A 17,886-nucleotide genomic window follows, 5' to 3' on the forward strand; every position below is an offset into this window, starting at 1 on the left:
GGCGGGGCGGGCGGGGGGGGGGGAGGGACCAGCATTTATTAAGCACCGACTCCATGCAGGCAGAATTCTAACTGATTTTTTTTGCAAGAGTAGGTGCGCCCAGGAAAGGTCGGCGACCTTAAAGAGCTTGAACTTCTTGGTATCTTATTGTTTCATCACTAATAATCTGTGAGCTTTTTGGCAAAGGACCATGAGACGATGATGGCAAGGACTGTGATGACTGATGGTGGCCCTGCCCGTCCGCCATCTGCCCGCTTCTTCCGCCTTGGCCGCTGCAACCCAGAAAGTGGATCGCAGCTGGGACTTGCCCTGTGTAGGAGGGTACAGCTAATTCTTTCACATCCCCCTGCTATCACACTGCATTTTTGCTCCTCCCCTTTTCTGTCGTCCCACCCAGTTCCGATCAGAGCAGGATGTGATTATCAAGACAAAAGGCTAAAAGCGCCCTTATCTGGAGGAAGAGGAGGGCTCAGAGCTTCCCCCCTCCACCCCAGTTTTGAACAGTTAATAACAATAGCTAATAAATTACGGGCCAGGTATCATTGTATAGACTCTGCAGGTATCGACTCATTCGTTTCTTATAATAACGCCATGAGATGAGCCAACATAGCTCCCAGGAAATAGATACTGCTGATATCGCACCTATTTTGCAGATGAAAAAAACTGAGGCCCAACGTTTCACCTAAGGTTACACAGCACAGGTTGTAAGTAACAGATTTTGAATCCGGCCACCCGGGCTTCAATGCATGATACTGCCATCCTGTAAAAGAGCTAAATGGAGGAAAACCTTAGACTTGCTTTTTGAAACGACCTCAGCAATAATCTGTCCGGGTCTCCTGGGACATCAAGCAGCTACTCACATCTGGAGCTTGGATAGTTCCAGACGCGATAGGCAGTCTGTCTTACTCCCGCACAGCTCTGCCTGGAACAAAACCTGCCCAAATCCCCACACTGGCTCTCCTTCCCTTGGGAAGCCCAGAGAATATGTGCTGTAATGTACCTTCCCCCTAAGGCAAGCAAGAGAAGAGCCATTTCCTAAGCTGAGTAGTAAAAAAAAAAAAAAAAAAAAAAGGAGGGGCACCTGGGTGGCTTAGTAGGTTAAGCCTCCGACTTTCGCTTAGGTCATGCACCTGGGTGGCTTAGTAGGTTAAGCGTCCGACTTTCGCTTAGGTCATGATCTCGCGGTTTGTGGGTTCGAGCCCCGCGTGGGGCTCTGTGCTGACTGCCAGCTCAGAGCCTGGAGCCTGTTTCAGTCTGTGACTCCCTCTCTCTCTGACCCTCCCCTGCTCACGCTGTCTCTCTCTCTCTCTCTCTCTCTCTCTGTCTCCTAGAAATAAAAAATAAAAAAATATTAAAAAAAAAAAAAAAGGAGACCAACAGACGCATATATGGCCGCCTCGGTGGCGAATCAGGACAGGGGACGGTGGCTCTTAGCTGTGTTGAGTCCCTGAAGTCAAAGAACACTTGCGTGTCCTAAGCCATCCACCAGGAGGAGGACACTTATCCCTAACCTTGGGAGCATTGTAATGTCCCACCAGAAAATGTCTGTGGGTCAACATTTGTTTAGGTTCAGAAATAGGCAAAAAAAAAAAAAAAAAAAAAAAGGCTTTACCCTCTACAGCCCAGCTCTTCAGCTGATAATTCATAATTTGCTTCTGCAAGTAAAGAGCATCCTGGTAATGGCTTCCTTGTCCCATATTAATTAAGAGTAGATCTCTAATCCCTGGTTTTTCTGTGGACAAGTAGATTGACTCTCTGTGCCCTTCAAAGCTTGGCCTTATGTCAACCTCCTCTGGGCCCCTTTGGAAGCTCAGTGGGTTTGTTCCCAATTCCTTCTCCTACCATATGGGCTGCACTCACCTGATCAGAGAGAGGGCATTTGGTCAGACTAACAGCGACGGAGTGTCTCAGTGGTGAAGCAGTCAGCCTCCGCCGGCCTGGGGACAGCAGCCTAGGAGGACTTTCCAGAAATGATGGCTGTTCTTTCAAGAACCTATGCAAGGAGGCTGCACCCACTAGCATGTTGCCACTTCACACTCCTTTTGGGGGCGGGGGGGTTGGCAAAGGGAACAAGCAAGCAGAGACAGGCCTGAAAACTCAGGAAACTATAAATAAAAAAAGAAGTGCAAGCCAAATCTTTTCACACTAAAGGAAATAAACATATGGAGTAAGTTACTGGAACAAAGAGCAAAAGCAAAGGGCATAAATGAGTTCCACAGGTATCTGCTTTGTCTGCTTGAAGAGGAAAGAACCAAGGAGAAATCAGATAAGAGAAAAGGGTAAAGAGGAGTGTCTCCTCTTTCTGTAATTCATGAACTCAAAGAATTTTGCTGAGCACCTACTCGATACCAGACTCGGTGCCAGGTCCCAAGGATAAAAAGATGAATAAAGTGTGGTCCCTGCTCTTAAATTTTTCACAGACTAGTGTTTTAATAACCTCAAGTTTTCATGGCTTTAGGGTCCTATTAGAATTTTATCAGAATAAGTGTTTTAGGCACCTGAAGACATGTAGGGCTTTGGTAATAAAACGAATTTCCATGTCTTTCATGCTTTGATTCATCCTTTCCAAACCGAGATCACTTCCACTTTAGGATGGAAGACACCCAACAAGCTCATAGTAGTGGGAGCTCTTTAGTTAACACACGTAATGGGACTTGGATTTTCACCCTGAAGCAGAAATAGGCCAGGCTTTGTAGTCAGGAGGAATCCAGACTCGGCCACTTTTTAGCCATGAAAACTTAGTCAAGACATAGTTTTCAAAATCTCAAAATTTGGCATTTGGGACACCATTCTCCATGGATCTCTTGAGTTTCTGTACAATTTACAAAGCACTTACTGTCCTTTGTTCCAGACTGTCTTTGCAAGGTTGTTTCCATAACAAACGACCTCGAAAGACAGTAATAGTGTCTCCCTCTGGAGAAAAGAAAAGGCAGACTTATTGAACATTATCAAAGGTTTGGGTTCCTCATGCTTTGTATAATGCTTGTATAATGCTTGTCACTCCTGTGTGACTTGAGGGTAGGGGTAACTGTCACAAATATACTGCTGCTTGCTACTTGCTAAATTATAATCATTAGGTCCTTTGTTTCGGACCCAGGAATCTCGTGTCTTCTGCCAGCATCCACGAAACTGTGGCAGGCTAACTTGTTAGCTTGCATGTAGGGGGAAATCTTAAGCCTTTGGTACGTTTTACATTGACTGTCCCATAAAAATAGAGTGAGCATATAACAGAGAATTATTTAACTCATTAATGAGTTCATGAGGAGCCAATAAGATGGCAAAAGTAGTTCTAGAAGCACTTGAAAGCAGACATGCATTTACCCCTTTAGGAAATAAATGTTGTGAAAATTAGTTAAATTAGATACAAAACTGGGTAGTGTCCTACGGGTCTATGAAACTACAACCTTTGGGAATATCTCCTACAATAGAAAGAATTCATTTGCATCTATATTGGACAAAAGTACATTGTAATTTAGCAACCTAAAAGTAACAAATTTGGGTGCCTGGGCAGCTCAGTCAGTTGATTGCCAGACTCTTGATCTCCACTTGGGTCATGATCTCTCTCTCTCCTTCTGTGCCCCTCCCCCATTCTCTCTGTCTCTGTCTCAAAAATAATTTTAAAAATTTACAAATTGGATTCCAATTTCACAGTCTGGGCCTTAATCCTAAGAAACAGTCAGTCAAAGTTGGTGAAATGTACCTGCCCCTAGAGAATGAAATCATCTAAAGAGGGGAAGCTGTGCTTCTGACAACACAGAACAAACATGCAGGCAGTCATCTTTTTTGCTTATTTCTGAGTTTCAGATTATTTTTTTCTTACCACATTGAGCAAGTTACCTACATTCTCTGGAGTTCAATGTCTTCATCTGTAAAATAGGGATCATGACACTCACCTTAACAGGCAGTTGTATGGAGGAGAAACAGAACATACAAAGTGTATGGTACAGAGAAGGTGCTAAATTAAAGGTAGTTAGTAGGAACAGTTGGATTTTGCTAAGTCTTTCTTCCCTAGCCTGCCACAATTTCTTATTTGTGCTCTGAAGCAAAAAAGAAGTTGTGTGTGTCAAAACTTTGAAAAGCTGGTTGGAAGTCATGGAGTGGTGAGAGGCAAATTCATTATTCTTTTTTTTACTGTTTAATTTTATTTTTGATAGAGAGACAGAGACAGCATGAGCGGGGGTGGGGCAGAGAGAGAGGGAGACAGAGAATCTGAAGCAAGCCTGGGGCTCCAAGCTGTTGGCACAGAGCCTAACGCAGGGCTCGAACCCACGAACCACGAGATCATGACCTGAGCTGAAGTCAGAAGCTTAACTGACTGAGCGCTCAGACGCCCCAAGGCAAATTAGTTTATATAAAGATACAGTCTGGCTTGAAATGGAAGGCCATACCCACCCAGGGCTTAGAATGCTGTTTTAAAGGATTCTAAAGTATTTGTAGATGGAAGTAGTCCTAGACGATTTGAGCTAGAAGGCAACGGGCCTGAGTCCCAGCATGCTGTGGGGTCATGAGCATTTGCTACACCTGGGAATCCTGCCCCATAGCTTGGTAACAGAACATTGTCCAAACCCAGTCAAACAAGAACATCTGAACTAGCCCTTCTAGACTCCAGGACATTCTGTCTGTCCTTCCTTCAATGCCTTTCCACTAGGGGGGACAAGCAGTCAAAGATGAGATCTAAAACTGAGAGTATTTAACTCCTGGGTTTACCTTTCCCCACCTCTCCTGCCCAGCTGCCTGCCATGATCCATTCTTGTAGCACAAGTCATTCTAACACCGGCTGTCCTCAGCAGAAAGTCCCCACCCACACTGGGAAAGCCAACCCCTGCTACTTACCTAGTATTTATTATTCCTTGACTGATGAGAAATGTTTATTTTTCCATTACAGTAACACGCATAGTTCCCATGGGTGTTAATGGGACTACCCCACGGACATAAAAGAGAATAACGCCTTGAATTTAAACAGATAGAACCTTCTACTGAACTCAGACATTATCTCATTAATTGCCTTTACATCCCTATAAAGTGACTAGGGGCAAAGAATTTAAGATGTCTAGTACTTAAATAAAGAAATTGAAAAATGTGTCATTATGTGTGACATAAAAGTAGACATTTTACAAAAGGAACCAGGTTGAAATCCCCTGCACTCCAAGAATTTAGAGCTGTGCAGGGCGCCTGTGTGGCTCAGATGAGCTTCTGACTTTGGCTCAGGTCATGATCATGCAGTTTGTGAGTTAGAGCCCCGCATCAGGCTCTGCGCTGACAGCTCAGAGCCTGGAGCCTGTTTCGGATTCTGTGTCTTCCTCTCTCTTTGCCCTTCCCATGCTCATGCTCTGTCTCTCAAGAATAAGTAAATATTTTTTTTAAATTAAAAAAAAAAGAATTTAGAGCTGTGCTTTCCATATGGTAGTCTCTGGCCACATGTGGCTAATAAGCCCTTGGAATGTGGCTAATCCAAATGAGATGTGCTGTAAATGTAAAATACACATCAGATTTTGAACACAATACAAAAACATGAAATATCCCATTAATAATTTGTATAGTGATTACACGCTGAATTCTAATGCTGTCATTTACCCATTGGTTTAAATAAAATAGATTATTAATATTAATGCCATCCCTCTCTTTTTACTTTTTTATGTGGCTACTAAAAGCTGGCACATCTGTAACTTGCATTATGTTTATTTTGGAGGGCTGACTTAGAACCCAGTGGACTGTAGGGAGCTTGGTCGGTTAAACATCTGACTTTGGCTCGGGTCATGATCTCATGGTTTGTGAGTTTAAGCCCTGAGTCGGGCTCTGTGCTGACAGCTTGGAGCCTGGAGCCTGCTTCAGATTATCTGTCTCCTGCTCTGTCTGCCCTCCCCCCTCTCATGCTCTGTCCCTGATTCCCTCTTTCTCTCTCTCTCAAAAATAAACATTACAAAATATTTTTAATTAGAAAAAAAAGAACCCAGTGGATTGTTTTTTGACCTTTACAAATAGTCCTGGATTAAACAGGAAAAAATGTAACCAAGAGCCTTGAGTTTTGATCCTGGCTGTATCACTAACAAACTAGCAAGCTATATGACCTTCATTAAATCACTGTTCTCCTTTCTATGAGCTTTGATTTCCTTCTTGGTAAAATTTAAGTTTGGGCTGATTAGTTGCCAGGATCCCTTCCAGTTCTAATAACTAATAACTTTAAAATTACTCTACCTTCTCATTTCTGGAGCCAGGCCACTTTCCAGATGAGTCCTTAACTATCCTGTCCTAGAACAAGATGAAGAGGTCTGCTCTTGTTTAGGGATTTGCATCTGTTCTCTTCTGAAGAAGCTCCAGATGAAAGAACTGCTGGACATTTGGAGAGGGGGTTAACAAGAAAGTTTAGTCACATGACATTCTATGATTGAATGATCAAGCTTCAATGTCAGCCAAAACATATTTGGTTATGCTGCATAACAAACAACCCCTAAATCTCTATGGATGGCTCAAAACCAGATTTATTCCCTGATCATGCTGTATGTCCATTTCTAGTCATCCAGGAGGGCCCATTTTATTGTAATTATTCAGAAGCTCAGGCTAAGGGAAAAGTCACCATCTCAAATACTTCTAGTTGTTATTTCAAAGGATAAGGAAACACTAGAGGGTCTCAAGTAGATAATTACATGGTCTAGCTCAAAAATGCCTCACGTCGCTTTCATGCCATCTCCTTAGCCAGAATTGGTCACATGGCCTCACCCAAGTGCAAGAGGGCCATGCAATCCAACACGTGCCCAGAAGATGAAGAGCCAGAAACATTTTTTTTTTAATGTTTTATTTATTTCTAGGAGAGAGAGAGGGAGAGACAGCGTGAGCAGGGGAGGGTCAGAGAGAGAGGGAGTCACAGACTCTGAAACAGACTCCAGGCTCTGAGCTGGCAGTCAGCACAGAGCCCGATGCGGGGCTCGAACCCACGAACCGCGAGATCATGACCTAAGCGAAAGTCGGACGCTTAACCGACTAAGCCACCCAGGCGCCCCGAAGAGCCAGAAACATTTGATGCCCAGATCTGCAATCACATTTGCCCCAGGACTGATCCTGAATATACCTGCTCTCTGTAAGTATGACCCAGGATGATATGTGGCCACTAAGTCCATATAGACTGGAGGAAACCCCAGTCAGATCCTTGAGCCGTACCAAGCCAAGTTCTAAGCAGAGGGAGATGGGAGTTGGAATATAAAGCAAAGACCCTGTAATACCTTTACTTCACATTTAAAAAGAATTCCCCACTAATCATCACTGTTTTTTATTTACTGGGCATTATGCTCTCTAAGTATTTGGGAAAGACAGCAAGAGATTTGTGTTTATGCTTCCCATTTTTTGCCAAGTGACTTCTTACTATATGACGCCATCCTTCCAAAACTAAAAATTGTGGTGTTTCACTGGTTACTTTCCTAGGGAGCAACAGCCTTACTGATCTATCTATATTTGAGCAGCTTTAAACAAGGCTCCGTTCCAACCACATCACTGTACTCTGCACAAATCCACACCCGGAGCCTGCCTAGAGGGGCACAGATCTTCCCGAAGGCCTCCAGCAGAAGGAACACAGCACTGGAGGTTAGAGGCTGGACACTGGGCTTTTTCATTCAGCTAATTTACACCATACAGACCCTCTGTACACCGTAGGCACATACACAAACAAATGCAGCAAGGTTACCAACTGAAACTGCCGAACGGCTCAATACAGCACATAATATTAGATGGGTACCTCTGTTAAGCAGCCTATTTTAGAAAAGCAACTGCCAACGGTGAGTAACCTTGACATTCTGAGCCTGATGTCTCTTGGGGTGCCTCATCTTGCTTCCTGGGGTCTATAGCATTTTGGTTCCAATAGAGCCCCAAGGTGTACCTCAAGTGCTGAGTCACTACAACGATCTGTCAGCGGTTGCTGCTCGCCAATGGCCAGTCCTCAAATCCAGACCGTGCTTCCCAGAATCACTTTCTCAGCCCGTTTGGGGGTGACCCACTTTGCTGGTTCTGTAGCAGCTGCGGAACAGTCCTGTGGCTGTTCGCACGGCTGGTACAAAGAGCTAGGTCAAAGGCACTTCTAAAAACAAACATGATGATTTACACCCAGGAAAACTCAGGCTATCACGGTGCACAATTTCTGACCATCCTGACTCAAGTAAGTTAGGTTGAGGTTAAAAAAAAAAAAAGTTTAACTAAAAATAGACTAGGAGATGGCATTTCTGAGCCCTTACCACACACCATTTTACTGAAGTGCTTTAAATGTATCCACTCACTTCATTCTCTCAACAACCCTCCGAGGAAATTTTACATTTGAAGAGATTGATATAATGGCAAATCAAGCCACTTGTCTAAAGTGACACAGTTATAAAGTATGGGAATGAGGGTTCAGAGCTGAGATGCAAACACAGGCCTCAACCCTGGTATATCAGCCAATAAGATATATATAGACAGATATCAATAAAGACTGATCAATCAATAGATGATACAGATATAGAAATAGATAAAGAGATTTTTTTTTTAATTGTGGGAGCTGACAATTCTCAAATATGCAGAGCAGGAAGGCAGCCTAGAAACTCAATCAGAAGTTGATACTACAGGGGCACCTGGGTGGCTCAGTCAGTTAAGCGACTGACTTCGGCTCAGGTCATGATCTCATGGTTCGTGAGATCAAGCCCCGCATCAGGCTCTGGGCTGACAGCTTGGAGCCTGGAGCCTGCTTTGGACTCTGTGTCTCCCTCTCTCTCTGCCCTCCCTTGCTCACTCTCTGTCTTTCAAAAATAAATAAATATTAAAAAAAATTTTTTTTAAAAGAAGTTGGTGCTACAGTCTTGAGGCAGAATTTCTTTTTCCCTGGGAAACCTCAGGTTTTGCTCTTAAGGTGTTCGAATGATTTGGATGAGCCCCACCCACATTACCAAGGGTCACCTCTTTTACATAAAGTACTAGAGCCAACTTACTGTAGATGTCAACCACACGTACAAAACACCTTCAGTGCAACATCCAGACTAACGTTTGATTACATAAGTGGGTCGGAGTTGATATAAGAACTAACCATCACATCTGCTCATTTGATTAAGAAGCCGCATTTTTAACCCCTGTGTGACGCTGCCTAGCAATGCTGAGACTTATTGTCACCTCTACATTGGGAAAAAATGCAAAGCATCGGTCTCTTCACACAAGTCTGATACTTTAATGTCTTCTATACCAGGCAAAGTGCCTCCGAACCCCAGCCCACATGTTACCTCCTTCTTTGCTAGCCTCAGCAATAAAATAGGTTCAAAATGAGAATCCAGAGGTTGAATTAAGGAAGGATTAATTTCAAGTTCTTTCTTGAGTCATGGCAATACTTTACTAATACTCCTACTTGAAGCAATGCCATTGTCCACCTCCCAACCCAGAAGGATAGTTCCTCAAGGGAAAGGATTCTAATGGTTCTGATCTCTCCATGGTCCAGCGTGAAGTTGCAGGTCACCAATACATGCATGCTAAGTCGCTGAAAGGATGAATAAAAGCTTTAAAAGCAGCAGGATTTCTGGCATAAAGAAAATGACAGACTCTCTAAATCAGATTTTTTTATCTTCAGCTCCCTCCCTGCAATCGCACTGGATTCTTGGATTGGCTTCAGAGGGTCTCCGTGAAACCCCCAAACTTATATGCACAACTTTGTAAGCATCGGCATGTGTGAGTTGTTACTTAGAGCAGGTTCAGAACTTGCTACTTTCATACGTGCTGGGACATTCCCAGTTTGCTCCGATTGTAGTTCCATTAATTTTTGTAATTGTTTATGGTATCTCCTTTCAATTTCAAAAGGAGTCTAGTGTGCCAAGACTGAAAACCGTTGTGTAAAGCTTTACCTATCTGTCTACCTTCATGGCCAGGTGGATTCAAGACTTCTGAAGCAAGGAGAAAAGCTCTTCTGCCTCGTTTCATGCAGCCAGCACCTCTGCTTTGCACAGAGGCTGCTACAAATTAGGTCAAAGTTACAGCCGGGTAGCAGGGGCCTTGCTTAGCTTCTCATCCAAAGCTTCAGATCCCAGACTCCAGCTGCGCCCTTGACACCCGTGGGCCATTGATCATAAGTTGAAACCACATCAGCAAAAGAACGAATAACCTTTCTGAGAACAACTGAAAATACATGCCCTGCTGACAAGGCATCAGTAAAAACCAATGTAGGAGCACATTCTTTTAAGGAGGTGTCCTCAGGCTCTTCTTGATGGAAACTCACCTTGATAGATGAAGATGAGAAGACTGTTTGCCGTCTAAGGGAGGAGGGACCAGTGTGGACCATGGTCCTTGCTTCTCCCCTCAGAGGAGGGTATTGGCTGTCCCAACTAACTTGCAAATTGTTCAGTGATCAACCCTTGATAAAGATTGATATTTTGGAGAAACTGCTATAATGAGGTGACATGAGCCTATTTTCTGTATCAAAAACTGGGACTCATATATATTTTAAAAAAAAACAACTGGGATTCATGTGCTAAGAAGTATTCATGGAAGAATGTTGAGACTGTCTTGATCATCAAGAATATAGAATTCTCAAGGATGACATGTAGAACAATCAAGCATGTATTAATTCTGTCTTTCATTTGCTCACACTAGGTGAAAGGCACTAAAAGGTAAACAGGGGCACTTGGGTGGCTCAGTCATTTGATCGTCCAACTTCTGCTCAGGTCATGATCTTGCAGTTTCTGAGTTCAACCCCGGCGTCAGGCTCTGTGCTGAAAGCTCAGAGCCTGGAGCCTGATTCAGATTCTGTGTCTCCCTCTCTCTCTTCACCCCCATCCCAGCCTTGCTCACACTCTATCTCTGTCTCTCTCAAAAGATGAATAAACATTTTTTTAAAAATAATAATAAGAAGAAAACACAACAAGGAAAAATAAAATAGATTCCCTACCTCTGGATACTGCTGGTGAATGTGCTGAGGAAGGTGAAGAGAGATAATAAAATCAATAAATACCCAAAGCAAAGGGTACCATGAGAGTTAGCTCTAAAGATCAAACTAGGGGAAGATCAATGGATACTGAAATATTCAGGGAAGAGATTGTGAAATTAAGGGTATCTTTAAAATGAGCATAGTTTGGGGGCACCTGGGTGGCTCAGTCAGTTATGCATCCGACTTTGGCTCAGGTCATGATCTCATGGCTCGTAGGTTAGAGCCCCATATTGGGCTCTGTGCTGGTGGTGCAGAGCCTGCTTGGGATTCTCTCTCTTCCCCTAGCTCTCTCCTTTCCTGCTTTTGTTCTCTTTCTCTGTCTCTCAAAATAAATAAACTTAAAATAAAAGATACAAAAAGGAGCACAGTTTGCACAAGCAAAGAAAAAAGGGGAAGGAACACCAAGTAGGGAGCACCGTGGGGCCCCCACCCTGGCATGCTCCATTTATAACAGCGCCCATGTTACACAGCAGTCAAATGTGCTATAAGTGCACACCAGAGCCAGAGAACTCAGGAGGGGAGATATTTCCCCATTGTCAGCACAAGCTAAACAGCCCAATTGCCCTCTGCCCAGGGCAGGGGAAATTGGGCTCATTGTCTCTCTGTGTTTCCCAAGGCTCTGAGTAGTTCATCCATCAAGGTCCTGAACTCCTCCAACAGATCTTGGGGCATGTGATTCATGTCATTTCTGATTCACCCAGAGATTGAGTTCTATCATTTCCATTTCTCCTGTGGTATTTAGCCCCATAAGAACACACTTTAAAAGCTTTCTTCTTTAAAGTCTAGAAGAGAGGGATACATCCCACCTGTGAAGTTTCAAGGGCAAAATAAATGTCTGTGTTGATCACCATGACCTATCATTTCAGGCAGGAGGCTGCTTCAAGGCTTATCATTAAGGGGTTCCGTGTTTTATTTTACCCTTCTGCATGTTAAAGACTTTATATCTTTTACAACATAAAGGCACAATGCCAGAAATATCTGATATTTCAGTAGCTTGTAGCCACACTAGGAGAATCTGGTCCATTCTACAGGTTCCTTGATCCAATTTTTCTAGAGATTTTTAGGCCAAGGTTGTTGATCCTAAAAGGTACTGTTTATTGGAAGATCTCAAAAGCTTCTTATCTGATGGTTTTCAGTTGTCATGCACTAGAAAGTAACATTTGTGATCAAAAGTGCTCTTTATAAGGAAAGCATTGAGCGGACCAGTTTTGTGGTATAAAGCAAAGAAATTCAACTTCAAGAATTGAAACAATAAGGCAACAAATTGGGGCGCCTGGGTGGCTTAGTCAGTTAAGCGTCCGACTTTCGCTTAGGTCATGATCTCACGGCTCGTGGGTTCGAGCCCCGCGTCGGGCTCTGTGCTGACAGCCAGCTCAGAGCCTGGAGCCTGTTTCAGTCTGTGACTCCCTCTCTCTCTGACTCTCCCTTGCTTGCGCTGTCTCTCTCTCTCTCTCCTAGAAATAAATAAAAACATTTAAAAAATTTTAAAAAAATAAGGCAACAAATTTTCACGGGAAAGTCGGGTGGTAGTCTTTGAAAAGTACAGGAAATCAGATGAGATTCTGGAAAATCAGATCAAAATAAAGTATGGGGTTTTACAAAAGACGATACTCTGCAAATTTAGATAAGTGGTTCTGACCTTTTTCATTGCCAAAATTCAAGAAAACTAAACACAGGGGTGAGGGGAAGCCTTGTGAACACAAGAAAAGGAAAATACGATCACAGCAAATCAGTAAGGTTCACTAAGAACACACAAGAGAGTTCATTTCCTTTTCATGTAAGATTACCAGCCTAAAGAATATTTTCAACAGCAATACCTCAAGCTTTTTAAAGTCTCGATAAAATCTCTTTTACCCTTGTGGTGTTGATAGAGAAACGTAAGTTGGATGATAATATGGTTCTAGGTGAATCAAACTTAAGTCAAACAGCTTTATGTGAGAATCCTTGCTTCCTGAGGGGGCGGGAGATGGGGGGGATCGTCCTTGGATGGGCACGAGGCAAGAGGCTGCTGCCTCGCCTTAATTTCTTCCAGACTCAGTATTATTTTCCAGGAGGAAGATTCCTGGTTCAGATCCCATCCAGGTTGTGTCTGCTACACCGTTCATAGAGGCTCTCCCCTCATGAGATGAACTTGACCAAAAAATGTCTCCATACAGAGGAGCCCGGCTGGTTCAGTCAGAGTGCATGTGACTCTTGATCTCGGGATACTTGATCTCAGGATACTTGAGCTACATATTGGGCGCAGAGTTTACTTTAAAAAAAATAAATGAAGGGACGCCTGGGTGGCTCAGTTGGTTAAGCGTTTGACTCGATCTCAGCTCAGATCTTGATCTCAGGGTTGTAGGTTCAAGCCCCACATTGGGTTCTGCATAGGGCTTGAAGTCTATGTAAAATAAATAAATAAATAAATAAATAAATAAATAAATAAATAAAAATAAAACCATAAAGACGTAAATGAAACAAATAAAAAAGAATTTTTTTTAAAGCCTCCATTACTTTCAACCTTAAGACCTAAAATGTTGATAACTATGACCTGTAATGGGACAGAACATATTACACTCATGACATGAAATGCCAATTAATAAAAAAGTATGTTTGTTTTGACAATATACAGTTAAACCTTGATTTTTGAGCATAATATGTTCCAGAAACATCCTTGTAATCCAAAGCATTTGTATATCAAAGTGGATTTCCCCATAAGAAATAACGGAAACTCAGGGGCACCTGGGTGGCTCAGTCAGTTAAGCATCCGACTTTGGCTCAGGTCATGATCTTGCAGTTCTCAAGCTCGAGCCCCACATCAGGCTCCATGCTGACAGCTCAGAGCCTGGAGCCTGCTTCAGATCTGTGTCTCCCTCTCTCTCTCTGCCCCTCCCCCACTTGTGCTCTCTCTGTCTCTCCTAAATAAATAAAAACACAAAATATAAATAAATAATGGAAACTCAGATGATTCATTCCACAACTCAAAAAATACTCATATAAAAATGATTACAGTATTGTAATATGATCAAAATAATAAAAGAAATACAAAATATAAAGAAAAATAAACAAATTAACCTGCATTTACCTTTGAAAACCTCTGTGGCTGGTGTTAGGGGCCCATTGTATATGCTCACATGAATGTTGGCTACACTACAGTATTAATAAATGCTTGTCATATACTGTATTTAATGTCACTGGCAATAAACAGCAGAGGAAAGGGTCTTTATCTGCAGATTGTCTGCCCTAGAATGAAGCAAAGCATTCATAAGCTTCCTCTTGAATGGAGAAGCAAAAGACTGTCCATAGGTGCTTTGAATTGACAAAAAAAAGTACATTAACACCAGTTGTGGGCACCTTCCAACATTCTGAAAAATCACTGATCTCTTTCAAACATGGCGGCCTGAGACCCAGCATCCAAGCATGGGAGACAATCACCCACAATCCTGCAGCAAGAGAAAGAGAAAGAGAGGGGGGAGGGAGAGAAGAGCCATTGTCTCAGTTGTAATCATATGACATTCGGCATCACGCACTACTCCTATTGCAAGACATTGCTTGTTTATCAAGTGAAAATTTGTTAGAAATATTTGCTTGTCTTGCAGAACACTCACAGAACAAGTTACCAGGGATCCAAGGTTTTACTGCTTTATATTTTTCAAAGATGCCAGTAGCTTTTCCCTCATCTAGATAGCTATCATTCTTTTTTTAATGTTTATTTATTTTTGAGAGAGAGAGAGAGCATGAGTGGGGGGAGGGATAGAGAGAGAAGGAGAGAGAGAATCCCAAGCAGTCTCTGTGCTGTGATGAGAACAGAGAGCCCAATGCAGGACTTGAACCCATGAACCATGAGATCATGACCTGAGCTGAAGTCAGTCACTTAAGTGACTGGGCCACCCCGGCGCCACTAGATAGCTATCATTCTTAAGGAGCCTGGCATATATGAACTCCTCGATGAACACATGTCGAATGAACAGACAAATGGTGTTGCCTGTACTATCATAGTTCTTTCCCTGAATAGACTTTTCCAAATATCTGAATTAAGAGAACTCTTGGGGCACCTGGGTGGCTCCGTTGATTAACTGCCTGATTTGGCTCAAGTCATGATCTCGCAGTTTGTGAGTTTGAGCCCCATATGGGGTGCTGCACCAACAATGTGGAGCCTGCTTGGGATTCTCTCTCTCTCTCTCTCTCTGCCCCTCCTCTGCTTGTGCTAGCACTCTCTGTCTCAAAATAAATAAATAAACTTAAAAATAAAAGAGAGAGAACTCTCACCCTAAAAGAGATCTAAGGGACCCTTGCTGTACGAGGATTTCTGAGAGTCTGAACTCCACTTACATTGATCTTTAACAGAAAGTGTGCATTGAAACCATGAAAGATGCTTTGAAATCTCTACAGGGACACAATGTGAATTTGCTCCCCGCCCCAGTCACTTCGCTGGTGATGTTAAAAGGCAACATTTTTATGAACTTAGGACGTACTATATTACCAATTCTAGGCAATAAGGAAGTATAAAGGGTAGTCTGAATCTGAACAAAGAATAAATATGACAATAGTCCCTGCAATTGGCTAAGCTGTCAGAGGATGGTGGGTACAAATGGCCTGCAGGAGATGGCCCAGTATGGGACATCACAGATCAAGCATCACAGACCCAGCATAACGCAGCTGTCAAGATTGCAAAACGACAGGGGCACCCGGGTGGCTCAGTTGGTTAAGCGTCCAGCTTCGGCTCCCAGGCCACGATCTTGCAGTTCTCTTCTCTGTGTCTCCCTCTCTTTCTGTCCCTCTCCTGCTCACTCTGTCTCTCTCTCTCTCTCATAAATAAATAAAACATAAAAAAAGATTGTGAAACGACCAATGGTCATCACAGAAAATAATTGGTACTAATTGGCATATAATTTCTTATGTGTTCTATAAGTTAATTGAAGTCAAAAGAAGTGCAAATTCCCCTCAGCCTGTGTATTTTCATTATATGCATCCCCAGTCCCCCCCAGCCTCTCCTGAGGCTAACCTACTCAGAAAAAAATTTTTTAATTTAAATTAAAAAAAAAAAAAAAAACACCCTTGCCTTAGTCCAGCCTAAGCCAGCCGGCTTTCAGTTTTTCAGTTTTAGATGAAGCATTGCTGTCTTCATCTCATCTCCTTCTTGACATTAAAGCATAAGACACAGAGTACTAACACTCAAACCAAAGATCTCCTTGACTTCTCATAACAATTGTCATTTTGCAGACAATGATTCTGAAGCACAGAGAGGCTCTAGGCCAAGTCACCAGCTGGGAATAAGAACGCAGACCCAAGCATCTGATTCCAAAGTCAATGTTTCTAACTGACCCCCATTCTCTGTTGACCCCTTCCTCCTCAACTCAGCAAACCGCATGCCCACCAACATTGACTGGCAGAGGTCTTAGAAGCCTGGCTCCCTTGAAGCCTTCCCCCCGACCTTGAAGACTCTCAAGAGATACAAAGGCCAGCTCATCCACGCTCACCCTGATTCACTGCCACCAATGCCAAATATCTACTTGAGGCCTGGAAGATTGAATCTCAGCTGCCCCTGATTTCCCTGAATCTATAACTTCTGATATAAGGAGCAGTGTTCTGGGGACCTGGGTGGCTCAGTCGGTTAAGTGTCTGACTTCGGCTCAGGTCACACAGTCTGTGGGTTCAAGCCCCACGGGACTCTGTGCTGACAGCTCAGAGCCTGGAGCCTGCTTCAGATTCTGTGTCTCCCTCTCTCTCTGACCCTCCCCTGCTCATGCTGTCTCTCTCTCTCTCTCTCAGAAATAAAACGTTAAAAAAAAAAAAAAAGAGAGGTGTTCTAGACATTCCAGCCTTGGCTGACATAATCTTTCCTACAACTTATGAGCCCATAAGCACAGATACTAGAGAGCGAGCCCGATTTGTTTTTTAAGTAGGCTTCATGCCCAATGTGGAGCCCAACGCAGGGCTTGCACTCCCAGACCTGAGCTGAGATCAAGAGCCAGATGTTTAACTGACTGAGCCACACAGGCGCCCAAGAGTCAGCCCAATTCTGATGCTGAGATGGAAGCTGACCTTAACTAAGTCCACACTTTCTTCTCCTTTACCCTGTCGCAGTAACTGTATTCATCAGTCTCTAAGCCATGGAACTTTTGATCGGAAAAGGATTAGAGAAAACTTTTTATAAGAAAAAAAAAGGCAAGGTGAAGAACAATGGTGTAATAGATTCCTAGTAAAGGGGAGATAAAAATCTACAATATGTATAAACTAACTAACCACATGAATGAGCATGGTAGAGAGACAGAGGCAAGATGGGAGAATGGGCTGATGAGGGATGGATTATCAGGAAGACTTTTTTCACTATATAAGTTTTTATGTATTTTTTGGACCCATGTGAATGTACCGCCTATTCAAAAATCAAACACATTGATTTTTAAATTAAAATAAAGTATTACCATCAGAAGTGTTAACATTATTTGCCTCTGGACAGAAAGACCAAAGTGGGGGTGGGGGAGATAATATGTTAGTTTCCTAGCGCTGCCGTAACAAAGAGTCACAAACTGCATGACTTAAAACAGTAGAAATTTGTTCTCTTACAGTTCTGGAGGCTTCAAGTCCAAAACCAAGGTGTTAGCAGGGCCTTGCTTCCTCTAAAACTCTGGGTAGATCCTTTTTTGCCTCTTCCTAACTTCTAGAGGTGGCTGGCCATCCTGAGCGCTCCTTGGTTTACAGTTGCTCTAATCTCTGCCTCTGCCATCGCAGGACCTTCTCCCTCTGTGACTCTGTCCAAATTTCCCTCCTGTAACCAATCCGATTGCATTAAGGACACACCCATCTCCAGTATGACCTCAGTTTAGCTGATCCCATCTGCAATGACCCTATTTCCAAGTAAGGTTACTCACTGAGGTTGGGATTTCCACATATCTTCGGGTGGAAGGGGACACTATAGGACCCATAACAGACAGGATGGGGAGAAATTTTCATAGTGTTTCTTTTCACACTGTCTTATTTTT

The 17,886-nt window shown here is 43.0% G+C and overlaps 1 long non-coding RNA gene across 1 annotated transcript in view; it reads right to left on the minus strand.

Annotated features, from left to right (window-relative positions):
• Positions 1–17,620, minus strand: part of LOC120231677 — a 41,274-nt gene extending 23,654 nt beyond the window's left edge. Inside the window, exon 1 of the long non-coding RNA XR_005528384.1 lies at positions 17,471–17,620. This is a non-coding gene — a long non-coding RNA (uncharacterized LOC120231677). The remainder of the gene's footprint in view (positions 1–17,470) is intronic.
• Between the last annotated feature and the right edge of the window lie 266 nt (positions 17,621–17,886).

The sequence above is a fragment of the Hyaena hyaena genome, unplaced genomic scaffold, assembly GCF_003009895.1.
Source record: "Hyaena hyaena isolate Hyena2069 unplaced genomic scaffold, ASM300989v1 scaffold_60, whole genome shotgun sequence".
NCBI lineage: Eukaryota > Metazoa > Chordata > Mammalia > Carnivora > Hyaenidae > Hyaena > Hyaena hyaena.